Source organism: Pleurodeles waltl, chromosome 7 (assembly GCF_031143425.1).
Source record: "Pleurodeles waltl isolate 20211129_DDA chromosome 7, aPleWal1.hap1.20221129, whole genome shotgun sequence".
Classification (NCBI taxonomy): Eukaryota; Metazoa; Chordata; class Amphibia; order Caudata; family Salamandridae; genus Pleurodeles; species Pleurodeles waltl.
In genome coordinates, this window is record NC_090446.1 from 388,787,760 (window position 1) to 388,815,412 (window position 27,653).

At 44.7% G+C, this 27,653-nt stretch overlaps 1 protein-coding gene across 2 annotated transcripts in view; it reads left to right on the forward strand.

Moving 5' to 3' along the window:
* Positions 1 to 27,653, forward strand: part of LOC138304101 (protein MTSS 1-like) — a 545,913-nt gene that overhangs the window by 5,574 nt on the left and 512,686 nt on the right. The gene's annotated exons all lie outside the window — the stretch shown is intronic.

Sequence of the window (27,653 nt, forward strand, 5' to 3'; positions counted from 1 at the left end):
AATGTTCTTAATACGTCCGGTGGGGTTCCGGGGGAGCTTGCGGTCACTTGTAAGACTGCCAGCATGAACACAGTGGTTTCGACCGCCGTGTTCATTATGAGGGCCATAATCTCTGCAGAAGACATTATCCCACCACCTCTTCATTAGCCATAACACCTTTATATTGTAAGGGTGCTTTGCGCGCATGGCTTTGGCCTTATGCCTATATATATATATATATATAAAATAATATGTGTGTGAAGGTTACAGGGACGTTATCGTTTTTCTTTCAAGTAACTATAACTCAGGCCCCAAGGTAACTATAATTTGCGCCTTCGCCATGCACAGTTGTCTCATCAGTAATTTTATTGCAAATGTTGCTGTGATAATATGAAACATGGGACAGAAGATGTCATCAATAATATAACATGTGGAGTATTTAGCTGTGCATGGCAAAGGCGCAAGATATAGTTACCTTAGGGCGCGAGTTATAGTTACTTAAAAGGACTCAAACTATGACAGCTGAATTTCTGTGGTTTTGTACAATTAAATTCAGAACCTAACTATAACGTCCCTGTAACTTTTTTTTTTTCCAATGAATTTCTGTTTTTTTTAATTTATTTTTTACATATATTAATTTTCATTAATATACATTATTCCAACCATCCCTGCGCATGGCCTTCGGCCGTTCACAGCAGCAGTTCGACCAGGCCCTGAGGCCAACCCCCTGTAGTAACTTTCACCACTATACGTTATACTAACCACCACCGCACACGGCCTTTGGCCATGCGTGGCGGCGGTTGGCCACAGGCCCTGAAACCAACTCCCTATAAGCCCCGAACCATGCACGGCCTTCACCCGTGGGCTGTAGGGGTTGCCCACAAGAGCTGGCCTGGAGCCAGATCCTGCAGCCAACCCCCCCTAGGCACCCATCCCCTTGCTGTGCACTGTCCTTTGGCTGTGCGACAAAGTTTGCTGCAGCCTCTTTTTGGGTGTGAAAATAGGTTTGAGAAGGTGTATCTGGGGTGAGAGTGGCTGTTAGAGTGTCTGTCTGAGTGTGAGAGTGCATACATCATAGTTGTAATGGGTGCGTCACTATGTGCGTGAATTTATGTGTGGGTGCATGAGGGTGTCAGTGAGTCTGTGAGTGGGCGTGTGACAGTTTGAGTAGGTGCTTAACTGACAACGGGTCTGTGAGTGGGTGCATGAGTGTCTGAGTGGGTGCGTAAGTGTCTGAGTTGTTGTGTCAGTGGGTGTAATATTGAAAGAAAGAGAGAGAGAGAGAGCTTTTTAGACTTTGATATATGACGTACTTAGAATGAGGTATTTCTGGACAAATTAAAAATAAAATGTATCTGTTATTTAAAGAGTAAGAATACTTTTCAGTATGAGCCTTAAAGATTTCTAGTTTAAATATAAAAAAAAAGGGAAATGGGTCCAGGTGTACTCGAACCCTCAGTGTGAAGGTCTATGACCTTCACACTGAGCTATTTCCTTTTTTTTTTTTTTTTTTACAACAAAAGAAGAAGAAGAATTAAAAAAAAAAATCTCCTTCTTTTTTGTTTTGTTTGCCCTCATGGGCTATCTAGGACCGCGAGGGAGCCCTCAAAGGCTTCCCTGTGTGTCCCTATTTATTTATTTTTATTTTACACAAAATGCCCTTTTGGGCTATCTGGCACTATGATGTAATTGCTTCAGCAAGCTGGAAGCTGCTTTCACAGCAGCTCCCTGCTTGCTGAAGCATTTGACCTCTGTTCATGCATGCGTGCAGGGGACAGAGATGAAAGCTCCACTGTTTGACAGGAGGAGCTGCTTTACAGGTCCCGCTGCCAAACAGCGGAGTGTTTGCTGTGGCTTGGCTGCAGAGCTGCAGTCCAGCCTCAGCAAACAGCTATGTTCCGGGTCTGGGCACCCCGGGACATAGCAGGAGCCGGGCCTGGGGGGGTGGCGTTCCCTTGGGCCATCAGTGGCTTCTTGGGAGGGGGGGGGGTCAAGTGGACACCCTCCAACATGAAGATATTCCCGGGTAGATGGGTGTCAGAAACTGAGTCCCTTGACTATTTTTATGCTTTGCCTGGGGGTGGGGGGGGGGGGGGGGGGAGGTTAGGGGGCATGGTCCCCAGGGCGCGCGGGTGGGGTCGGGCGCTCTACATATATTTACAAGGAAGCCCCAGGGAGGTGGTTGTCCCCGGGGCATGGCGGAGCCGTGGTCCCCAGGGCATGGGGGGGGGGGGGGCTGCAGACCCCCTCATATATTAGATTGAAAGCCTTGGGAGATTGTGGTCCCCGGGGATGTGGGGGGGCTGGGAGGCCCACCACACACAAAATAAGCAATGCCCCCGGTACCTGGCCCACACATGGGCCTATCAAAAGACAAGTGTGGGAGCCTGCGCTTGTTTTTTTTCTGTGAATATCGCTAATTAATGGCAAAAAATAATAATTTAAAAAATGCTTTTTTTGCTCTGGGAGGGTCCCCCGCTTTTTCTATGGAAATACGGCCCTAACTATAAATACTTAGGGCCAGATGTAGCAAAGGATTTGCGCGTCGCAAACTGCGAGAATCGCCGTTTGCGAGGCGCAAATGCCTCTTTGCCATGCAGAAATGCATATTGCGAGTCGGGACCGACTCGCAATATACATTTCAGAATCGCAAATAGGAAGGGGTGTTCCCTTCCTATTTGCGATTCGGAGTGGTATGCAATACCATTTGCGACCGCATATGCGGTCGCAAATGGTGTCGCAGTTACCATCCACTTCAAGTGGATGGTAACCCAGTCGCAAATTGGAAGGGGTCCCCATGGGACCCCTTCCAGTTTGTGAATGGACCCAAAACAATTTTTTCAGGGCAGGTAGTGGTCCAAGGGACCACTGCCTGCCCTGAAAAAATACCGAAACTAAAGGTTTCGTTTTTTTTTTTTTAAAGTGCAGCTCGTTTTCCTTTAAGGAAAACGGGCTACACTTAAAAAAATAAACTGCTTTATTTACAAGCAGTCGCGAACATGGAGGTCTGCTGACTACAGCAGGCCTCCATGTTTGCGAGTGCCTAGACTCGCTATGGGACCGCAATTTGCGACCCACCTCATGAATATTAATGAGGTGGGTCATTGCGACCCCATAGCGAGTCGCTGACGGTGTCTGAGACACCGTTCTGCATTGCAAATTGCGACTTGCAATTTGCAATTTTCCTGCATCTGGCCCCTAGTGGCAACCACCACTTGGAGATATATATCACATCCTATTTACATCTTGCGTTACTGCCCCTAGGTGGTGGAACTCTTTCTTAAAATAGAATTTGCACCTTATTATTGCCTTTTTTATGTGAGGATTTGTAGTACAGTATCACAGTCCACATTGTTGATCTCCAATAGCACTTGCACTTAACTATTACTGATTCTCAAAGCCGTGTGACCCTATGCTCCAATCTGATTAAGTATTAACTAAGAGGTTTTTCTACTAGCAGTCATCATGTTAAGGTGGTGACATCTGGGTAGGCCATTCTTATCCATCTGGGTCTAGTATCAGCACATTTCTATCTAGCTTTATGTTAGGTATGATATTTCTTTTTAATAATGAGCAGATTTTTGTTAAGTAATCTATAACAGGTTAACTGTCACATATGTCATTATTACCAATTTCTTTGCCGTAGTTTTAAAAAAAATGAATGTCTGTCAAACTCTGTTTTTGATTCTCAAACCCTTGTGACTCCATCACCTTTCCTCAACCACTCCTTGACCCCCAATTAATGGGTTGCAGGAGTATTTTTTTTTCTTTTCAATTCCAGCACTGCCTGCAATGCTACTTCACTTGAGCAGTGCTTTGTGCAGTTTCACTTCTGTCGTATAGATGGGATCCTGATTACAGTGTGTTTTTGTATGCCCTACCCACTGAGCACTTATTGGATCTGTCTCTAATTGTTTGAACTCAATTCAACCCTCACACTGAATACAACTAAGCCAAACTGGCTTGCTTGTCCAGTGCAGTTTTGATACTGGTTCAGCTGCACATTGTGTATTTGTGCTCCTCTTGTCTGTTTGCTAAAGACATCTTGAGGATATTCAGAAATCAGACCTAAAAATACATTTTCCCCTTTGCTTACCATTGGCTTTGTGGTCTTTAGCTCACACTTTCTGGCTTTCTGTTTGCCGGCTTTATTTGGTTTAGGCTGTCCTGCTTGAGTGCATCCCTCCCATGCCTGAGCCTCCTGTATTCTTCCAGAAACTCACTTTCTGTAAATCTTGTTCTTGTCTTGTTACAGTTGCTGTGCATTCAAAGACAGAGGTCAAACGTCATGCTCTCTCTGCCAGGGAGCTTGTATTTATTTTTATTTTTATGACATTAAAGTGAGAGAATATATATGACAATCCTGCTGTGCATCCATGTGTTTTCTAGCACACAACAAAAAAAGGAACTGTGTTGCTGTTTCAGAATATATCAGAATTAGTACGCATGAAGTACATTTTTTTTTATTGGTAATTCTGAAGTGTGGTGGACACAAATATTTGAATACGATAAAAACACATCATTACATTCGCTGATGACATTTGTTTACATTATCGTTTATGTGCAGCAAAAAACAGTATTTCCGTGCAAATGTAATGGTCATTTCAATTGAAATGTGTTTCTGTAATGGCAGGTGCTACCACACCATGTGTACTCCACTCTATGCCTCTCTACTCTAAGACACTCTGTGCCGTGCCACTTGAATCCACGCATCTCCAATCTACTCCACTCACTCCATGACACAATGCGCCACTTCATGCCCGCTGCTCCACATTACTTACCCCACTCCACTCCAGTCTATCCCACTACACTCAAAAGTACCCCAGTCTACACCACTCCATTTCTCTACAATCTAACCAAATGTACTCCACTCTACCCCACTCCATTCCAATATATCCCAGCCCAATTTACCCACCCACCCTGATCTACCCCACACTACTCTGGTCTCCCCGGCTCTTTCCTGGTCTCATGGTCTCCACCGCTCTAACGCGGTCTCCCCTACTCTAATCCCATCTCACCTGCTCAAACTCAATCTATCCCGATCCACTCCACTATGATCCAATCTACCTCACTCCAGTCTACCACACTCCACGCCAGTCTACTCCACGCCAATCTACTCCACTCAGTCTAACCCAGTCAAAACCAACCTACCCCACTCAAATCTACCCCACTCTGCTCCTATCTACCCAGTCGAACACCCCTCCTCCCCCACTCCAGTATATCCCACCCCACTCCAATGTACCCCAGTGCAACCCACTCCACTGTACCCCAAATCCACTCCACTCTACTCATTTTACCCCACTCTAATTTACCACATGCCACTGAAATCTACTCCAGTCCAGTCCAACCCCCCCCACCCCACTTCACCCCACTCAAATCCAATCTACTCTACCCGCACCCTATGTTTAAAGGGCGAGCATTGACACAGCAAGTCCCACGGGTGCGAAATAGAAGGTACAAAAGAGAAAGGCCCCCACCTCCCCTTTAGACACGGCCCGCGCCAAGCCGCCGAAGAACACCGTGGGAAGGGGAATAAATACTGGATGAAGCCATTCTGTATGTGCTGCATGGAACGAACTTAAGGACAAGTTAAACATGTCGGAGGGTCAGGCAGGTGGTGTAAGTTGAATGTACTTCTGCCATATTAAATTAGTGCAATGCTTCTCCAGACCTCCTGCACAGCGGAAACCTTTAGACTTTGATGGTGGAACCAGCCCCGTATTTTGAACTGCGGGGCCAATTCCTGGATTTGTTCGTTTCAGGAAATGGGCGCTGCACGTTTTGTACGGCCAGGAAGGGAACGCAAGCAGCAAACGGCGAGCTCGTGGATGCGTTAGTCAGGTGACCACGGAGGATATCCTCGTGCAGACGAAGTCCAGGGGATGGAGCAGCACGCTGCTGACAAGGGAAAGGCGATCGAGAGCCTCGCTCACTGCTGACTGATTAGCCGCCGAGGTCTAGAGTTCACATACCTGTAAACCATCGAAGCGTAACACCCTTAGGCAGCAGACCCAAGGCAGGCAATATTGCAAGAGATTCCAGTGTGGAGGTTTAATTAACACACACCAGCAAGAGTGAGGCATCTGCGAACAAGGCTTTTAGTCAACTTGTATGTCTAAAAAAGTGATAGGAATGCTGTATTTCTTTTCTGTACGCCCGTGGTATCGATGTGTCCCTTACAAGGTAATTATAAAAACAAGCATTTGCAATGCAATCGGTCTCGCATTTGCTACAGTTAGAACTATTGGCTTTGTAAATTTCTAACTGGACTTTCTTTCCACATAAATTGAAAATGAAAAGTAGAACATCATTTGACAAAAGCTAGCCGATTCAAAGGGCCATGGCCGCCATAAGCATGAACGAGACACACAAAAGTAAAAATAAGTTTGCCCACAGTCAAACACATCAGCAATCATGCAATAATTCATTTAACAGGGTCCGACTGCAAGGCGGTAACAACCCCCCCCCCCCCCCGCCAAGGAGGAACAAACCTAAAACATTTACCAATGAGAACAAAGCATCTTTGAAAGGCAAGCCCACCAACGAGTGAAAGTGATGTTTGTGAGATGGGCGTGGTTAAAATCCCACAATACTAACAACAGGTCAAAGCGCTTGCGCGCACGACCTAATAGCCTGCTTCTGGTGCAGCCTCCTAACAGCATCTCTGCAGTTTCAGAGTGCTGTTTATAACCGGTGCTAACCCTGCCAATTTAATGTTGCATGCTTTAACAACCTTGGAAGAGTAAAGGCAGAATTACTCTTCAAGGATTCAAACTTCGGATCTCTAGATACAATCTGATAAAATTAACCAGAGTGTAACTTGCTGAGATAACTTGCCTGCTTTAAAACTTTGGCCTAATCATAAAGGTTAAAATATTGCCAGCAATAATAATGACTATTCATAAAACTTTGCCTCAACGTGCTAGGTAAGGAGGAGCTGAATAGGTCTCGAAGGAGCGCTGACCTTTGAAGAACGTGTGATAATGAGCTCCCCCTTCCCCCCCCCCCAATTATCCTATGGGGTAGGATCATTACATCTTGCTCATACCACATTGAATTTTGCAACCAATTGGTTCGCATGTATGGCATACATAAGTGAATGCCATACCTTGTAGAGCTCACACAAAGGTTGGCATGGGTCTCAGCATTTTAACATTTTCAGATCTTTTCGGGGATCTCATTTGGGTACTGACAAAAGCCAACTGACCGCTGAAACCTGATGACCTCTGCCTCGAGCCAAAAATAACGGCATTCTTCAACTGAATTGTCACACTTTAAAAAAAAATATATATATGTTTAGCCATTGTCTGGGGTACCTGTAATTAAATTAACATTAGTATATCAATTCAATTTTTATTATCATGATTTGGAACTCCAAAGAGATCCACATGAATAACAATACAAAACCATATAAATACATAATAAATTAATACTTTCTAAAAAATAAATAAAACTCCAAACCATCAATTAATTCCTACATACTTCACACATTACAAGAACTACCAATAAGTGGCAATATTTAATCTAAAAATAACATACATTTAACCACCCACTACAGACACCAATTCTTAAATTCAAAGAGTCCTTGCCCAACGAAATTGAAGGACATACCCCTCCCTTCCTTCATCCGTAGAATTTGTCTTTTAAAACGTGAAGACCCCTACAGTCCCTGCAATATTAAATTTGATTTCCATGCAAGGGGCTGAGGGGCGATCTAATCACAGAAGATCAATATAATTGCAAGAAGGTTTGAAAAAATGTAAAAATCCTATAACAAAATCTTTGATTAGGAGGGTTATACCATAAATCCATGGCCTCTCTATAAGAGCTAATATTTAACTGTAAGTAGATGGATTTCAACCATAATTTCCTCTGAACGGCTAAAGCTGGACTGACAAATAAAATGTGTTAAATATTCTGTACCCCACCTTGGCTCAAGTCACAAGAATTAGTAGCGCTATCCAGTTTAGAAATTAGATCCCTGTGAGGTATTCTATCTAGTCTGATCAGTATAAAAAAAATCACCTCACACCATGTGGAAGATTCCAAGTCAGGTAAGGTTGCACCACTTGCATAGACACAGACTTGATTAGCTTCTCAAGACCTCTTTTAGGGCGGCACGCATAAGGATCCATTGAAAAGCCTTTGGACCATGTCACTTCCTTCAAGATTTGTTTTAGGATTATAAAGGGTATTGAAGGAGTGAGGTCCGGGTCCAGCTCTAAGAGCTGAGTAGAATAGGTGTAATATCTAGAAAACCTGCATTTTTCTCTCAAATTATACAAAATGTAATTAAAAACCAGGTTTCTCAGAGTAAATTCCTCACTGTGGATAAGGCAATGTGCCCTTTTAATCACGGCCGCAAGGCATTGCACAAAGATATTCTTGATGCCAAATTCAAGTCTTAGATCTGCCCATGAAGCCTGAGTTGTTACAGGAAGCCAAGCGTCTTAGGATCCGGTCTTCTGTCTTGATGAGGAAACCCCATTTATTTATGTCTACACATTCTATCGCATATAAAAGAGTAGCTGGTATCTTAACCTGATAGGCAGACAATAGATGCGAAAAGTGGCGTTTACCATTTGCGTTGAAGAAAGCCGCCAAACCTTGAGTGTGTGAGATAGCCTTGCTAATATTATTACGAATATGATCTTGATCATTTATTGTGGCGGAAAAGATCTTACCCAAAAATCGATATGTATCTATCTGCTCCAATTTATGTTGACCCAGGAGGAACAGTTTTTCCTTCTGTTTTTTTTTTTTTGCCCGTGAAGCATACAGCCTGAGACTTTGCTGTATTAATGCTCAAGTAGTGCTTCACTGAGTAAAGATTTAGAGCGGCCAGACGTTGATTTTGGCGCTTTGGGGTGAGATCGAACACAACTATGTCATCCGCTTATAGCAGGCAGGCCATTGGTTGGCCACCCACATCGGGGGCATAGCCATTAGTATTCTTAAGGATTTTGGGGAGGTCATAGATGTATAGGGAAAATAGCAGTGGGGCCAATAAACAGCCCTGTTTCAGGACATTTTTGGTTAAAAATTTTGAGGACAATCCCTGCTCTCCACCCATGAGGATTTTACACTAAGTCGAAGAGTGCAGGGCAATCACCAATCGCAGGAGGCAAGGCGGAACCCCTATTTCCTGAAGTTTCATCCTCAGGAGTTTCCTGGCCACCCTGTCAAGTGCTGTGGAGTAATCAATAAATGCAGCATGCACTATTCCCCTAAGTCTGGACATATTTATTAATTATTGTTTGCATTATTAAAATATTATCTAAGGTATTGTGGGCCTTTCTAAAGCCTGCCTGTTTCATTGGAAGGATACAATTTTCCTCAACCCATTTAGTTAATTGCATTAAGATGCTTTTCACAAAAATCTTTCCCGTTGCATCTAATAAAGCAATTTGTCAATAATTTAACTGTGAACGTCTATCTCCCTTTTTATATAAGGGGAGTATTATACTAGCCGTCCAAGATTCTGAGATATTGCCTTGAGAATAGCAGGCGCAAAATAGTGGGTGAAGAAGTCTTGCCCAAAGCGAAGGCTCCCTTTCAATTAGAGTCATCAGAACCTCATCGGGGCCCATGGCTCCCGATGAGTGCATTTAATTTATAATCCCCTCTAATTCAGCCACGGTAGGTGCACCCATCTTATCCATTTCTCCCCCTCTGTTTAATACTATCACCTCTCTCCCAGGGTCCATGACCTGATTTTCAGCATAAAGGACCTGGATATACAGCCTCCAGTCTTCCTCTGCTATCGGGGGTGAGGAGGGAAGGGTTTTCTGTTTCCGCACCCCTCAGAGATAATAGCCCAAAATTTACTGGTGTTTCTCTTAGCAGCTGCTTCCCTCAGTGCGATCCACCTGTGATCCGCTTCTTTCCTTCAGATGGCCAGCTTCACCCGCGATCTTCTCTTGTAGTAGTGATATTTTCATACTCCTTTCCATAGTCTTACACTCCAACTGTCGCCTTATTAACTTGTTAATTTCTCTATTCAGATTTACAATGGGCAGCTGAGCTTTTTTTATTCCAGTTATACTACGCTCAGGCTCATTACACTTAATAATGTGTCTCATTAATTTGGGAAAATATATTAAGGCATCCTTCACCCAAACCTCCATGTTTCCCACAATATTTTCCAACAGTGGCTTTATCAATGTTATTTTAGCTGTCGACCAAAACATTCTCCTATTTTTCCCATTAATTCTAAGGTGTACATATTTTATAGACCAAGGATCTATTGCCCCTAGCTGCATTTTTAGGGTAAGTTTTAGAATCATATGGTCACTATACGAGGTATTTATTATTTCCATATCCTCAATTCTTTGAGCGATATTGTACGAGGTGCCAATATAGTCTTTAATGGAATTACTCATAAGAGACTTATGAGTGTAGGCTGCGGGCGAGTCCGAACAGAAACTCCTATTCAGTATAATACCGCTACAGGACCTCAGACCGTTCAATAAGATTAGTCCTCTTTTGTCTGCCCTAATTCTGGGAGGAAATAAGTTAGGTGGAATATTCAGTGCTTTGTCCCTCTCTGGGTCACAATAGATGTGGAGCGAAGAATTTGAGATTTTGCAATTTAAATCCCCCATTATAATTAAATCAACAGAATTTCTTAAGGCAAAGACTTGGTTAAGCAACTGTTGAAGAATAGTGTTGAATTCCTTTTCAGGGGGGATATATGCATTTACAATAATCAAGGGGAATTTCCCACCCTTCTCCCCACTAACATGTACTCGTACTATTTGGAAACAAATTGTAGTCATGTGGGAGGCTATCAGATTCTCAGTTATTTCTATCACTTAACAGCATAGCTATACTCCCTTTAGCGTGCCTTTTTTTTGTTTTTTTGTTTTTTTGAAGGGAGTGCTTTTTTACTTAAAACCGTATAACCAGGGCATGAGAAGTCATTTAAACACCAGGTCTCTTGAATGCATATCGGGTCAATCTTCAATAAACAAATTACATTTAATTTTCCTATATGTTTCCCTAATCCTGCAGCATTCCAAGAGACCAATGAGAGGTCAGTGTTAGTAACTTGACTGTATCAGCTTGCCCTTCGACTGAGACCTGTTAAGTGCCCTCGCTAACCAATTCCAATTTTCATATTTAGGACTGGAGCCCTGATGTATGGGCCCTTCCAAAACCTTCACTGCCCTTGCACCCTGAAATAAAGAAACTTGTACAATTTCACCAGAGGATGAAGAACATTTCCCACCAATACTATTTGTGGAGTCTAGACCATGAGTAGGATACTGCCCGCCAAGGTGCATTAACTTATCCCAAACTGGGAAAACGTCTATACCTCTGCGTTGGAGTTGGGCACAGTTGACCAAAATTAATTTCAAAACGGTTTTAGAGGTAAACCATACCTTTGCCTTACACCCCCTATACTGTGGTCAAGAAAGGCCCGCTCAATATCGCTACTCTCAATTAATTTGAGTTCCTCTGTTTCCAAAAACCACGACAGTAGAAAGGAACGATTTAGACTTATATTAGAGTCAAATATAGTCAAAAACTCCAAGCTATCTGGTAACTCCATATGCCTAATAAGGACATTATCCCTTCTGGATTTTTGTCCCACATTCTGAGTGACTAATCTAGGGCAGGTGTCCAAAGCTCTCAATGGTGCGGTGCCAGGTGAGATTACATAGATTGAATCAAATGTGGCACTAGGGATCACTGATACAGTCTGTCTGTCGGTGGTCTCGCGATAAACCCATATCGAGCATTTGCTGTAAAACAGGAAACGCCTCCTCAGTCCCGTTCTGGAAGTTCTCCATTAAGGGGACCTGTTTCAACGCATCCGTAAATTCCACCTGCTCCTTTTCCTCAAACTTAACCTTCCTTGCCTTCTTTTTAGAGATTCGCCGGTTCCTTTTCCCCCCGCATTTTTACCTCTTATTTCAGTTGGTTTACTGGCCTTTTCCATCTCAATTTCATTCCGTTCCATCAAATTTGAGGAGAAGTGATCTTTGGGAATGGAGCCGCTCAGGGTTTTGAGCGGGTTCCTTTTTCTGAACATCTTGGACCAATGGTGGAGTACTACACGCTCAACTCATGCTGGAAAAGAGGTTGTCCAAAGATTATACCTCACTCTCTTGGGAAGCCGGATTCACTAGCATTGAAACTGCTTTACCCAGTTGTGATTTTCCTGCTTGGGTTCCTTTATTGGAGTGGGTGGACATATCACCTATGTTCGTCAAATCTCCATCAGTTGAGGACTGCAAACGGGTACCATTTATGTTTAGCCCCAATCTTTGACATACATCCTTTACGGTCGTCTTGGCTGTCTCATCAGGAGGGTGGCTTGCATTTTGTTTTACTAATGGAACCTTCAAAATGGAAACAAGAATATCTTGAGTGTGATCAGAATTTTTTAATGCATTTTTTAGGAGTTCCAGAATAGACAAAATAATTATTTAAAGGCACTTAAAGGATTCAGAAAAGACTATGGGGGTCATTCTGACCCTGGCGGCCGGTGACCACCAGGGTCACCGACCACGGGAGCACCGCCAACAGGCTGGCGGTGCTCCCTCGAGCATTCTGACCGCGGCGGTTCAGCCGCGGTCAGAAACGGAAAGTCGGCGGTCTCCCGCCGACTTTCCGCTGCTCGGGTGAATCCTCCATGGCTGCGGAGCGCGCTCCGCAGCCATGGGGATTCTGACACCCCCTACCGCCATCCTGTTCCTGGCGGGTCTCCCGCCAGGAACAGGATGGCGGTAGGGGGTGCCGCGGGGCCCCTGGGGGCCCATGCAGTGCCCATGCCAATGGCATGGGCACTGCAGGGGCCCCCATAAGAGGGCCCCACAAAGTATTTCAGTGTCTGCAAAGCAGACACTGAAATACGCGACGGGTGCAACAGCACCCGTCGCACCTTCCCACTACGCCGGCTCCATTCGGAGCCGGCGTCCTCGTGGGAAGGTAGATTTGCCCTGGGCTGGCGGGCGGCCTTTTGGCGGCCGCCCGCCAGCCCAGGGCAAATCTCAAAATACCCTCCGCGGTCTTGCGACCGCGGAGCGGTATTTTGTCGGGGGTAGACTGGCGGGCGGCCTCCGCCGGTCTCGGAATCACCCCCAATGTGTTGATCTAGTGGGCAATTGGAAAAGTTCCCCGCACAGACCAAATCCAGTTTCTGAAGACCTTATATCCGAAAGGAAGTGGTCCGAGGGAGTACTACTAAAAAGTTTTAGCATAGGGGAAACCGGATTAGATTGCCCTACTATGGGCATTATTGGGATGGATGGAGGGACAATTCTGGGGCCGCGCACCTCATCTGGGTCAATGTCGGGGAGGGTAAATTCCATAATTTTAGCTTGATTGGCCCTACTCAGGAGGGGGAGGCGGAGACAACTAAACCCCCCTGTCAGTAGTGCCCTCGTCCACAATGTAATTTAAGTCATTACCCTGGGCGGAACCTTGGGAGATATTATTGTTGGTACCGAAAAGATTTCCCGCCTTGTCCATCAATTTCTCAAATGGGTCCTTTTGGAGAAATGGAAGAATAGAGTTCAAACTTTTTGCATTTCAATGCTAGACACCCTTATTTCTTAAGGGGTTCAATTTGTTTTTTTTACAGGCCCGACTAAGAAATGACCTGCTCCTTCTCAAGCGTTTAGAAGTCATTTTTATTCATTCTGATCCTTTTACTCCTTTTTTTTACCTTATTCCTGAGTCCACCCTCCAAGCAAACCAATTTTTCTATCAAGAAAATTGTTCAGTGATCCACCAGGACCTAGTATGATACTGGATACAATTTTTCCTGCTGTGCCCTTCTGTTGCACTCTAAATTAAGGACGCCCTCTGGGTCTCGAAGAGTCTAAATCCACAGACATTCCACAGATCTCAGGCAACTGTTCTGTAACAATTCAGACAGGCTGTGGCTCAACAAAGCAGGGCAGAGCAGAGCGGAGCCAGGCCAGAAGGAAAGGAGTAAAGGAAGAAAGTGGAACCAGCAACAAACCACAGTACCTTAATGTCAGAAAGCTCCCTTCAATTCCCGGCTCACCAAGCTCTCTTCCGCCCACCATTCTCCACGACCCTCTGACCTGTAACCTCTGTGCAGCTGGCTCCTTGATACCTTCTTAGTGCTGTTCAGGTGCTTTCCCTTGTGTATTCAGAGGGGGTCTCTTTTCTTCTTTCCCCTCTCTGCCTGTTGTTATCTTTTGATGTCTTTTGGGCGAAATTGGGATTTATCTCCAGGGGAATGCTGCAGATTGTCTCCCTGGCTCCCGCCGACATTTTCCTCTGTTGGCAAAGACTTTCCTTGTCTTCCTTAGGCAAACTGGCTTAATCAGCCTAATTCTGGCACTTTGGGCAGCCCAGCCTCAGGGGAGGAGTGCGTTCACTCGTTCTGTCTCTGTATCCCAGGGCTCCCCGGTTCCACAAGACGCGGGACCTAGCAGGAGCCTCTCCCCGGGCACCGTCTTTGCTATCTTCTGCCCGCCAAAACTCACAAATTCTCCCCGTCTCAAGAGTAGGAGTGGGAGAAAGGGGCGAGTGTCCTTCCTGCTGTGACTCGCGGCGTCTTTTTTTCATGCCACTGCTGCTACCACTTCCTGGAGCAGGAGAAGAGGATGACTGTCCTTCCCGCGGCGTCTTTTTCGCGGCACTGCCGCTGCTGCAGCTTTGCTTTTCCTAGAGCGGGAGGAAGGGGTGAGTGTCCTTCCTTTGGCACCCTGTGGTGACTCGCAGCGTCTTTTTCCGGCACTGCCGCTGTTACCGCTTTGCTTTTCCTGGAGCAGGAGAAAGGGGCGAGTGTCCTTCCCGCGGCGACTCGCAGCGTCCTTCCCGCGGCGACTCGCAGCGTCCTTTCACGGTGCTGCAGCACCGCTTTGCTCTTCCTGGAGCCTGTATGAAGCCCGGAGACTGCCTGCCTGCTTGTGCTCAGCTGCTTGTGCTCTGCCTCCTCCTTGCGTGTACCACTAGAAAACTTTATTCCTCGACCCCTGGAAACACAAAGAGCTCCCTTGACAATCAAGGTTGAGCCCTTTCCAATAAAATAGTTATCGGGACGAGAATTCCATGAAGAAGCATGTTACTAGTAACCCTAGTGGATGAGAGCCCTTTAAAAACATAGGGGATACCTTTCTAGGATAGGGAAGGAGGGATTGGTCATTGTATTGGGTTACCTCTCTGTTGATTAATTGATGTTATGTAATGGGGCGGTGGAAGTGGCCCACTTTAAGTCTTCATTCCTCCTTTTGATTACAGTTATTGATAAAACACACTACAAACTGATATATCTAAATGCACCTGACTAAGAGGTGTAATGAATATGCTACTGATTAGTAGCCATTTTAGGTACCACTGAAGGATGTGTTGTCTGAGTTGGTGATGTTTGCTGCTAAACGGTTTGGGAATAACCTGTTGTGCTATTGTCCATATAGTGGAGCAAAAACAGTATTCTGAAAATGGCTGCGGCACAGATCAGTTACTTTCCTACAATGGTGAGGCCCCATAGTGTTAGAAGGTAGAAAACCATCTAGTATCGCTTTTATACCCTGATTGAAAATCTTGGTGTTAGTTCCATAATTAAGCATGCACGTACTCCTGAATAAAGACATTTTTTAAACTCAGTCAGGACGAAACATTATCCCTCCCCCGTACTGGCGGTACCAGTACTGTCACCGCAGTATTCCTTAACCTCTTGGCTTTGTGTATGGTAAAAATATGGAATACTCTTAACCCACACCATTTTTGTGACAGTACAAAAGTATGTTGGGCCCATAGTTAGAGAGAAAATCTTGCATCTGCTTCAGGGATGTGGAATTCCTATCGCCGCCCGCCCGACGCCCGGGACATCTTGTTTGGGGTCAAGGGCAACAAGTTTTTATGTTCACTTTGTCCTTGGGACAAGTAGGCCCAACCCTCTGCAGCACAAACCCTTTGGCTGCCTGTTTACAGAGAGTGGAACTCTCTGCAGTTGAGGTAATGTGTTTCCAAAAGATAATGCTGTTCGAACTTGTATTTATGGTTCATTATTTGAAAACCTTCATTATTAGGGTGAGTGCTGTAAATAAATGTTTTAAGGTCACACTTCACTACTGACGTTGGTTCCAGTACAAAAAAAACAAAACGTGTATACACATGTTTGAAAAGTTTAGGCTATGAGGCTAAGTATAATGCTCCCAGAATGCTCTCTGATTAGATGCAAATGAAGTGTCATTTAGTAAAATGTTTTGATGCATGCTAGTATTTCCCAAAAATATTTCGAATGGAAAATCAGTGTAACCATTTTAAACACGATTATGGGAAGCATGAAAATAAACAAACACTGACAAAGCCAACTGATCTGACATATTTTTATAAGTCTTTTAGTTTCATCAATGCGTGTCTTGTTTTGACATGGCTTTTGTAACACTTTATTGTTGTGGGAGCTACCAGGCCCTCAACATTGTAACAAACACTGGCAAAAAAAAAAAAAAACGTTTTTGAACTCTAAAAGCACACGTTGCCACCAGTGGCATAACAAAGGCCCCGCAGCCGCCCTCCAGGGGGCCCCTTCAGCACAGCACCTGCCCTGAGTGAGTCTGGAGAGGGGGCTCCTCCATGTTCTTTGCAAAGGGGCACCCTCCAGTTTCGTTACGTCACTGATTGCCACTGTTGTTCCTGACACTGAACAAAACTACTTTGTGTGCCAATATGCTCCTTGTGGAAGAGAAGAATGCGATCACTCACAGTAAAGCCAGCCGAAAGAGAGAGAAATAGAAGTTTAATAATAACAAAATGTCTTTGTTAACACCAGACCTAATTAGGGACCAAGACCCACATGTAGGTAGCTTTTTGCATGTCGCAAACAGCGACTTTCGCTGTTTGTGACGTGCAAAAAGCACATTGCGATGCACAAACCCAGTTTTGCGATTCGGTAACCTGGTTACCGAATCGCAAAACGGGTTTGCGACTCGCAATTAGGAAGGGGTGTTCCCTTCCTAATTGCGACTCGCAGTGCAATGTAGGATTGTTTTGCGAAAGCGGGCGCAAGCCAATCGCAGTTTGCACCCATTTCAAATGGGTGCTAACACTTTCACAAAAGGGAAGGGGTTCCCCTGGGACCCCTTCCCCATTGTGAATGTCACTGTAAACATTTTTTCAGAGCAGGCAGTGGTCCTGTGGACCACTGCCTGCTCTGAAAAAATGAAACTAAAAAGTTTCATTTTTCGTTTTTGTAATGCATCTCGTTTTCCTTTAAGGAAAACGGGCTGCATTAGAAAAAAAACAAAAAAAACTGCTTTATTGAAAAGCAGTCACAGACATGGTGGTCTGCTGTCTCCAGCAGGCCACCATCCCTGTGAGGCCGCCATTCGCAAGGGGGTTGCAAATTGCGACCCACCTCATGATTTTTCATGAGGTGTGCATTTGCGAAGCCCTTGCGAATCACAGATGGTGTCAGGGACACCATCCTACATTCGGATTTGCGACTCGCAAATCTGAACCTACCTACATGTGGCCCCAAATTCTTAAAGAAAGTCACAAAAGTGCACCCATGGTATATGTCGTACCCCTATAAAATATTTGTGAACTGTATTTTAGCACGGGTAAATACGCATGTGTAGATTTTCTCATGTGAAAATCTATTGAGCATTTGCAAGTTAATTTTCCCTCCAGCCACTTTCTTCCCAACCCTGGAAGAAGTTCTAATTCTGACATTGTCAGGAGTAAATGTCCAACATTTCTTATTATGGGATAATATTAGAGAGAAGCTGGTGAAAATCTTTAAAACATGCAGGTTAGTAGGTTTGCAGACTCAAAGGCATTCCAGCCCTGGAACTATTGCTTACTGCTTCCTCCAGCCCCAGTATGCAGATCTGCAGAAAGTTGGAAAAATAAGGAAATTGCTACAGTAGGGATTGAAACTGCAAGTATTCAAGCCCTACTATGGTAGTAGCCCTGGCATAATCAGAGAGGCTATTATCAGAGCTCTTACATAATGAGATTGCTGCCATAATTTGGCGCCACACTACATGGCACCAGGGGGACAAGTAGATTTTTTTACAGGACAAGTAGATTTGAGAAGCAGCCTGTCCCGTGGACAAGTAGATATTTGAATAAATTCCACACCCCTGTGCTTACGGGACATTCTTGTAAACAATAGTTTACTTAATCAGCTTTAAAGGAACAGCATAATGGTACCACTGTTAGCCCTTGCTCTCTGTTATCTAGGCTTACTTTTGTCAATTGCTTTGGTTTGTTTTGGTGGGATAGCAAGAATCTTGGTAATTGGGTGGTAATTAGGTGGGAAGCCCTGCAGTAGTGAACCAATCAATCCCTAATTATTGTGGGTTGGGGAGCCCTCTACTGAGCTATTCGCCGATCATTGTAGAATTGAGGACATTTGCCCTAGCAACAGTAGTGCTTTAGGGGATGAGGGACCTTATTACATAGCAGAACACGGTAGCAAACATGTTGTAGTCACTATCTGTTTAGTATGTGGGTTGTTTTATTTATTTAATTTTCAACCAGCCTTCTTCGTCCATTGTTCTTTTCAATAGTCATTACATTTTAAGACCATCCACCACAGGTTACACAATGCTAGGTGGTCAGTCCACTTGAATCCTTGGTTCTTTTCATTTTGCAAGCATTTTGCCCATGCACAATGTCATCATCCACTTAGAAAGTATTCCCTATCAGAGCCAGGATCTTGTGGGCGAGTGTGGACTTTTTTTTATTTTTATTTTTTTATCTTATAATAATCTTTCTGGTGGCCTGGCACCACTCTATACACTGCTACAGGTCCCTTGCTGCCATTTGCAGTGTGTTGCATGCCTTGCACACTTGTTGCTGTGGCTATGTTTTAAAATAGGTTTTTTTCACCCATTCCAGCATGCCCACTCTCATTTCCTCATGCATGTTGTAGGAAGTTGGCTCTGTAGGTACTATTTCAAAGTAAGAAATAGCATGCACAGAGTCTAAGGGTTCCCCTTATAGGTAAGATAGTGGCAAAAAAAGAGAGATTCTAATGCTCTAGTTTGTGGTAGTGTGGTCGAGCAGTAGGCTTATCAGAGGGTAGTGTGAAGCATTTGTTGTACACACACAGGCAATAAATGAGGAACACACACTCAAAGACAATTCCAGGCCAATAGGTTTTTATATAGAAAAATATATTTTCTTAGTTTATTTTAAGAACCACAGGTGCAAGATTTAAAGACAATACTTTAAATGAAAGGTATTTCACTCAGGTATCTTAGGAACTTTGAATCATCACAATAGCATGTAGAGTTTTGGCAAAAATGGCAATAAGCTATTTTGAAAATGGACACAGTGCAAAAATCAACAGTTCCTGGGGGAGGTAAGTAAATGTTAGTTTCACAGGTAAGTACAACACTTACAGGATTCAAAATTGGGTCCAAGGTAGCCCACCGTTGGGGGTTCAAGGCAACCCCAAAGTTACCACACCAGCAGCTCAGGGCCGATCAGGTGCAGAGGTCAAAGTGGTGCCCAAAACGCATAGGGGGTTATTCTAACTTTGGAGGAGGTGTTAATCCGTCCCAAAAGTGACGGATTTACCACCAGCCGTATTACGAGTCCATTATATCCTATGGAACTCGTAATACGGCTGGTGGTATATCCGTCACTTTACCATCACTTTTGGGACGGATTAACACTCCTCCAAAGTTAGAATAACCCCCATAGGCTTTAATGGAAATAGGGGTGCCCCGGTTCCAGTCTGCCAGCAGGTAAGTACCCGCGACTTCGGAGGGAAGGCCAGGAGGGTTTTGTAGGGCACCGGGGGGACACAAGCAGTCACAGAATGTACACCCTCAGCGGCACAGGGGTGGCCTGGTGCAGAGTGCAAACAGGCGTCGGGTTTGTTATAGGATTCAATGGGGAGACCCGGGGGTCTCTTCAACGATGCAGGCAAGGGGGGGGGACTCCTCGGGGTAGCCACCACCTGGGCTAGGAAGAGGGCCGCTCCTGCACTGGGGTTTGGTTCCTTCAGGTCCTGGGGGCTGCGGGTGCAGTGTGTTTTCCAGGCGTCGCGTTCCTTGAAGCATGCAGTCGCGGTCAGGGGAGCCTCTGGATTCCCTCTGCAGGCGTCGCTGTGTGGGCTCAGGGGGGTCAACTCTGGCTACTCACGGGCTCGCAGCTGCCAGGGAGTCCTCCCTGTAGAGTTAGTTTTCCGCAGGTCGAGCCGGGGGCATCGGGTTCAGAGTGGAAAGTCTCACGCTTCCGGCGGAAAACGTGTGGTCTTTAAAAGTTGCTTCTTTGTTGCAAAGTTGCAGTCTTGGTGAACAGGGCTGCTGTCATCTGGAGCTTCTTGGTCCTTTTAGATGCAGGGTAGTCCTCTGAGGCTTCAGAGGTCGATGGACCCTGGGGGACGCGTCACTGTTCGAAGTAGGGAGACAGGTCGGTAGGGCTGGGGCAAAAGCAGTTAGTGTCTCCGTCTTCTCTGCAGGGCTTCAGGTCAGCAGTCCTTCTTCGTCTTCAGGTTGCAGGAATCTATTTTCCTCGGTTCTGGGAGCCCCTAAATACTCAATTTAGGGGGGTGTTTAGGTCTTGGAGGTTAGTAGCCAATGGCTACTAGCCCTGAGGGTGGCTACACCCTCTTTGTGCCTCCTCCAGGTGGGGAGGGGGTCACATCCCTAATCCTATTGGGGGAATCTTCCATCTGCAAGATGGAGGATTTCTAAAAGTCAGAGTGACCTCAGCTCAGGACACCTTAGGGGTTGTCCTGACTGGCCAGTGACTCCTCCTTGTTTTTCTCATTATCTCCTCTGGCCTTGCCACCAAAAGTGGGGGCAGTGGCCAGAGGGGCGGGCATCTCCACTAGCTGGGATGCCCTGTGGCGCTGTAACAAAGGGGGTGAGCCTTTGAGGCTCACTGCCAGGTGTTACAGTTCCTGCAGGGGGAGGTGAGAAGCACCTCCACCCAGTACAGGCTTTGTTCCTGGCCACAGAGAGACAAAGTCACTCTCCCCATGTGGGCAGCAACATGTCTGGTGTGTGGCAGGCTAGTAAAACTAGTCAGCCCACACTGGAAGTTGGGTATGTTTTCAGGGGGCATCTCTAAGATGCCCTCTGGGTGTATTTCACAATAAAATGTACACTGGCATCAGTGTGCATTTATTGTGCTGAGAAGTTTGATACCAAACTTCACAGTTTTCAGTGAAGCCATTATGGTGCTGTGGAGTTCGTGTTTGACAGACTACCAGACCATATACTCTTATGGCTACCCTGCACTTACAATGTCTAAGGTTTTGCTTAGACACTGTAGGGGCATAGTGCTCATGCACCTATGCCCTCACCTGTGGTATAGTGCACCCTGCCTTAGGGCTGTAAGGCCTGCTAGAGGGGTGACTTATCTATGCCATAGGCAGTGTGAGGTTGGCATGGCACCCTGAGGGGAGTGCCATGTCGACTTATTCATTTATTCCCCACCAGCACACACAAGCTGGCAAGCAGTGTGCATGTGCTGAGTGAGGGGTCCCGAGGATGGCATAAGACATGCTGCAGCCCTTATAGACCTTCCCTGGCATCAGGGCCCTTGGTACCAGGGGTACCAGTTACAAGGGACTTACCTGGGTGCCAGGGTTGTGCCAATTGTGGAGACAAAGGTACAGTTTAGGGAAAGAACACTGGTGCTAGGGCCTGGTTAGCAGGGTTCCAGCACACTTTCAAATCATAACTTGGCATCAGCAAAGGCAAAACGTCAGGCGGTAACCATGCCAAGGAGGCATTTCCTTACACATGTGCATACACACACACACACACACGTGTGGCCAACTAGCTTTGCATGTTTTTGTTCCACTTTATTTACAGAAACATATAAAGACATCAGCCTGCTTGTGTACATGGATACACACAGCTATCTTTTTTATACAGTTATCTTTTTTTTGTACAGTTTTTCACAAAGACTTAAAAAAGACATCTCTACATGTGTGTGCCGAGGCTTCTGTGTTTTTTTATTTTTAGCCCGAGCCTCTTGGGCAGCAAATGTGCTGTCTGTTGTGAGACATATTGTGACATTCCTTGTTACTCTCACTTGCCTTCATTCTATTCGTGCCCCAGCTTGTCAGTCTTGTGTTTTTCGCCCCATAGAGTAGTGCTTCTTTAACGTGTGTTTTGCCTTGTGTTAGTGCTTGATGTAGGGGAACTGATATTTTCTTTTTGTGTAAGCACTCGCGGAGAGTGCATGTGTTTTTTAAACATCTTCCTCATGTATTTTTCCCCTCCTTGTGATGCTGCCTGTCCCCTAGCGCTTCTCCCCACCTTCCTCCTTGTTCTGCTCGCCCTGTGCTTTTCTGTGTTTCATCTGCCCCCTAGCTTCTACCTTGCTGCTTCCATGCCCCCCTACTCTACCTGTGTTGCTTCTTTGCCTCCTGCCCTCCCCCTTGCTGCTTCCATTTCCTCCGTCTTCCTCTTGTTGATTCAGTGACCCACCCTCGCAGTGCTGCTACCATGACTCCCACTATCCATCTGCCTTTTAAGCTGTACTGCCCTTGTAAGAATTAATAAATAAGAAGCAAAGAAATGGAATGGGAAATACTAAAGGAGAAAATTGAAAACAAAAGGACTGGCGAACTGTCATTGAAAAGCACTAATTTTCAGGTCAATGTGCACCTGTGATCAGAAAATGCCATCATTCCCAGGTCTTGAGAGTCAATGACTGATGTGGATTGAACCATTGCCCCATGAATGAATTAATGAACGTGGCATTCTAAGCGCAACAATCACTAACAACACCGAAACAAAAGAAAGAAACCTGTCCCTCCAGAAAATAAATACTTAAAACTGAGTGAACAGCCATGTTTTCAGAAGCTTTCTGAAAGTAGCAAGGTTGGCAGCTTGCTTAGAGCGAGCAGAAGATTGTTCCTTGCTTTTGCCCCAAGAACAGATACAGATCTGCTCCCCCAGTTTGTAACCTGAACTTCGAGATATCTTCAAAATTAACATGGGCAGATGTCCATCTTCTCGGTGGCTGTTGGGCAGCAAAATGTTCAGAGAGGTATTTGTGACCAGTTTGATAACCGCTGCTGTGAACAATAGTTAAAACTTTAAAAAGAATCACTTTTCCAACTGGTAACCAATGGGGCAACCGCAGCCCCTCTGTGATGAAGCTTTGACGAGGGAGTTGAAGTACCAGTATTGTTGCAGCCTCTTGTACCAGCCATAGCTTTTGCTTCAGATAATTAGGCAAACTCAATAGTAGACTATTTGAATTGTTGAGCCTTGCGGTGAACAGGGCATGAACAACCGACTTCCTTGATGAGAAAGAAAGGTGTCATACTTTTTTTTAGAGACTTAATCACAGTAAAAACATACTGCTCACACAGTATTTACATGGAAGTAAAAAGACAAATCATTATTGAACTTGACTCCCAAGAGCAGTATACTGGGGGGAGGGGTGTGTGTGTGTGTGTGTGTGTGTGTGTGTGTGTGTATACACACAATTATATATCTCAGAGGCTTTAACCAACACCAAAAACCTTCCCTATACAGGTAATTTGTGACATTTCATGTGACAAAATACCTATCCGTAGGCTGTAATACAAAAATATAACCATCTATCCTTAATGTCTATTAACTTCAACATATGTTTCCTATGTTTTTCACATTCAGTATGTCATGCCTACCGTTTTCCCATACCTTTTGATTATAAAGAGATCAGACCTATAGTATATGAAATACCTTTTCCTAGTGCACCAATCAGGCCTGTAGCTGATATCATTGCTTTGTTATTATAACCAACTCGGCCTTTCTCTACTGAGTGTAAGCTTTCCACACAAAATTGCAGTTGGCAAAACAAAATACTATCCCACCTAAGAGGTCCAAACAAGGATTTTGACAGTGCAAAAAGTTCTATACACACTTTTTATCAGAGGAGGTAATCAACACCAAATCTCTTGCCTACCACAATAACCCGTGAGTTTCCATGTAATAAAAAAAAAACATCTATAGGCTGTAATTTAGAGGGTCCATCTTTACATTCCTATTGACTTTAACATAACGCTTTCACAATCAGTATGTCAGACCATCTGCCTTTATCGTAACTTTTTATAAACAGACCTGTAAACCTTTATCATTGACTTATCACCATAACCAACTCAGACCTACGTTGGTAGGTATAAGCTTTTCCACAAGACGGGCATCAGGAAAGTAGTAATATGATATAGTAATAACCTTAAAATATGTACTAAATTGCAGTTTTAAAAACAACATAAAATCCGCGCTCACAGACCCAATACGGATTACTAAATTGTACATCTTCTGTCTCAATCGATAGGTCACCTGCACCAAAACACTTGCCTTCTAATGTAAGGGAGATTCTGTGTAGCACAATACCCGCCTACTGGATTCTGCACGGTGTAATAACAATCCACTCTTCAAAGCTTATTCCATTGTACATATGCTTTTTGTGATAAGTAAGTCAGGTCTACTTGTATCATCATAACTTTTGATTATAAACATATCATTTTCAAGGAAACTGATATAATGTTTCTCTATGAATAAAGACCTATATCCTTTACCATTAGTTTGACACTATGTGCATCACAGATCTACTGAAGGGCTCAGAAGATAACCCTCAAGCATACAGTTTTAAAATTGCAAATACATGCAGAATTACAGTTGGCAAAACAATGAGAACTTCTGTCAATAGGGCTTAACAAGAATCCTCGCAGTAAAAATCGGCTACTACCTCAGTTTGTCAGATGATGACAAACATCCATACCTTTGCTTACTACAGTAATCTGAGATTATGTGCAACAAAATGCCTATCTACCGCCTGTAACACAGTGGGATAACAATTCACTGTTGGAGGCCTAGTGACTTCAACAAATGCTTTTCACAAAAAAGACATGCCTACTGTCTTTATCATAAGCTTTTTTAATAAACTGACCAAACATATGGCTTCTGGCATGTTTCTCCTGCTCATCAATCAGACTAATAGCTGTATCATTGGCTTGTCACCATTACCATCTCAACAGGCAACTAAGCAGCATTCAGTTATAAAATTACAAATTACACAAAATTGCAGTTGGCAAAACAAAATACTATCTCTTTTAATAGAGCCCAGTAAGGATAATCTTAGTGCATATCTTCTCTGGAACATACATATATCTCCATTCCTTGACTGGTATGGGGCGCCCAGTTCACCCTTCCACCAGCTCTGCACATTTGAGGTATTAGGGGTAGCCTGCGTTCTCAGGAGGTTGTAGATGTTAGATAGAACGTTAAGGGTCATGTTTTGTGATGAACCATTTTTCAGTTGGCAGTGGTGTCCTGCTAGCAGCTTTTTAAAATCCGAGGTTTAATCATAGGTTGAGCGAGCCAGTGTCTTATTTGTACGTTGTGTAACTGATTTGTTTCGAGAATATGCGAGTCCTGTTTAATTTTCTCTAAGGAAGCTATACCGTGCATTGTAGAAGGCCCCTAAATTAATTTAACATCACTTCATTGGTATTGTAATTTAATCTCGCAATGTGCAGTTATTGTGTTCTTACAGTAGATAATATGTTGTGCGTGGCCATTTCGATCCTTGATTTTTTTTTTTTTTTTTTTTTTTTTAAACAATGAATAAGGCAGGATTTTTTCTTTGCTCCTACTGGCACAGTATTTTTGCTGATGGGGGGGTATAGTGATTGTGTTTCGTGTGCACGTAGCCGCACTTAATATGTGTTTTACAAATCTGCTTTCTCGTACGTTCGTGAATCCGTATTTTATATTCCCGTTTCACATTTTATAATAGTACCAGTGTTAGCATCAGACCTTTTGAAAGTTCGCTGATAGTGGCCCCTTGGCCGCGCCGTCTAATTCCCTCTAATGCAGGCGTAGGCTACTTGCCACAGCGGCGGTGTGCTTATCCCAGCTAAGGTTCACTGAGCAGGTAATCCCCTGGTATTTGTACATGCTATCACTTGGTTCTCAGAATTACCGGCAGTTGGTTGGAAACCTAGATCTGTGATGTTCACATTGTCATGCCACATAAAAATAGAAGACTTTCTTACTGAAAGTGATATACATGAAGGTTTATATGGTTTCCCTAACTTCATAACCTCCAAATCTCATCCCGCAGAACTGCATTTCATTCGTTTTGCTCGGTTGGTTATTGAAGCATTATTTTATTTATATATATATATATATATATATATATATATATATATATATATATATATATATATTCAAAGTACTATAGGGGAAGTTTGTACGTTTCACTAGGAAATTCATCTGCGTTAATACCAGTTGGATGGTATTTTTTTTTTTTTAACCGCTGTATTTTTATGGCATTTGGTTCTAATCGTTTTGTCCCCATCACGCTTCCTTTTCTTCATAGCCCATCAGCTATTTTCATTTTACTGATATGACAGAGGCCTGCACCCAGAGGGGTCATTAGGGGCCGACGCAATAAAAACTACACGAAGGCCTGGAATCATCGTCCTGCAGGGGACGAGGGACAATGGGGACAGGTAGAGGAGAGGTGGTAAAGGGTGCCAAAGGCAACAGAGTGGAGCGAAACAGCCAGCCAGTAGGAGGACCAGCGTTTTTGTCATATGCTAGTGGGGCACCATGCCCATTTTAAAAGGGGGTGCAGCAAAGGGCATGGTCATTGTTGCAACAGGGGCGGCCCTGCGGTACATCTCCACAACACTGCGCGACAAGTTATCTGCTGAAGGAAGAAGCAGCATCTACTGAAGGATCCAGAGGCGGAGGATCAGCGGCCATCGTCAGCGGAGAAACGGCTGGTCGCTAGTGTGTAGAGGGCTGCTACTTTAGGAGCGACACAACTCTGCATGGCGAAGGGAGCAGCCGGAGTAATCCACCAGAAAGCAAGGCCCTGGGTGGACTTCTACACCGGTAGCAACACAGATCCGTGCAGCGTGAGGATCAGCTAGGAGGAGCATCGGATACCGAGAACCTCCCTCCGGATGCTCTTAAAGTGAAGGAGCCCAGAGCAAGCAGCCTTCTGCAGGGCATCGCTTCGAGGGATAGGCATCTAAGAAGGTGAGCCAAAGTGGGGAAAACCAGCCAGTGATACGGTGCTCATCTGGAGACAATGCCATCTTGTCTCGGTTGCCGGAGCATGCTGCATGACCCTAAAGCACATGCAGGCATGGGGGAACGGCCCTGAGCAGAATGAGTTAACTTACGTTTCACTACTTTGCACACCAAGCCACAAAAATAAATAAATAAATAAAATAAGGAGTTGGTACGCACAAGTTCAAGCGGTGATCAGACCTGGGCAAGACTAGCGATTAAGAGCAAACAAGAGAACTTGTGCAAGGTGTAATCACAAAGTGAACGCTGAAGAGTTTTTGTTGAGGCCACGTAGCGCTTTAGCGTGAGCCCAGGGGCAGGTTCAAGCTTGCTTGTGTGGAGAAGCAGCTGAGCGCACACATTTAATTGATCACAAACGGGGACCACCCGTGGGGCAAAGACTGCTGCTTATTGGCAATGAACAGAGTGTAGCTCTGGACAAAACACTGCACTAAAGAGGCAGAAGTCATTGGAATTCAGACTCTGGTCCAAAGCTTCATTGGGCAGTGGCATTCATAGTTCGCAAGGGCTCCCAAGGGGGCTGCACCCAGCGCTGGCAAGGAGGCAAAATCTGCCATCGGTGAGCAGATGAGCGCGATTGTGCAGGCTTGTTTAAAATCTTTTGCACTATTGCTGTTTGCCAACAAGAAGGGAGTATGGCAGACGCACTAGGGGTGACAGGGTAAAGGC